Here is a 405-nt window from a genome sequence, read left to right as displayed (position 1 = left end):
CATATTCCGAATACTTTGTACAGCTAGTATATTCTTCTTATCTTTAAATGCGGAAATGTGTTTCACACTTATCCACATGTACATATACTTAAGAAACTTAAAGAGGCATACATACCTTAATCATAGCACAAACAACGGCCATGGGAATCTACTCCAAAAAAGATGGTTAAGAAAGGTTTATCAAAAACCCTAAGTCCCTAATGGCACAAGCACCATGTCCAAATAATAACATGTCTTTCGCTCCATGGATACTAATGCTAAAGAGTATATGGAATTGAATCGATACTATTCATTTTTCTTGTTCTTGTTCTTATTTTTCTCTTGAATCTCCCCTGGTAGCTAGGTAGATCTATTTATTCCTTTTAACTTTATTTTTCTATATGAATTTATACATATGTTGTTTTC

The sequence above is a fragment of the Arachis ipaensis genome, chromosome B05 (genome assembly GCF_000816755.2).
Source record: "Arachis ipaensis cultivar K30076 chromosome B05, Araip1.1, whole genome shotgun sequence".
Taxonomy (NCBI): domain Eukaryota; kingdom Viridiplantae; phylum Streptophyta; class Magnoliopsida; order Fabales; family Fabaceae; genus Arachis; species Arachis ipaensis.
Note: the sequence above shows the minus strand (reverse complement) of the source record.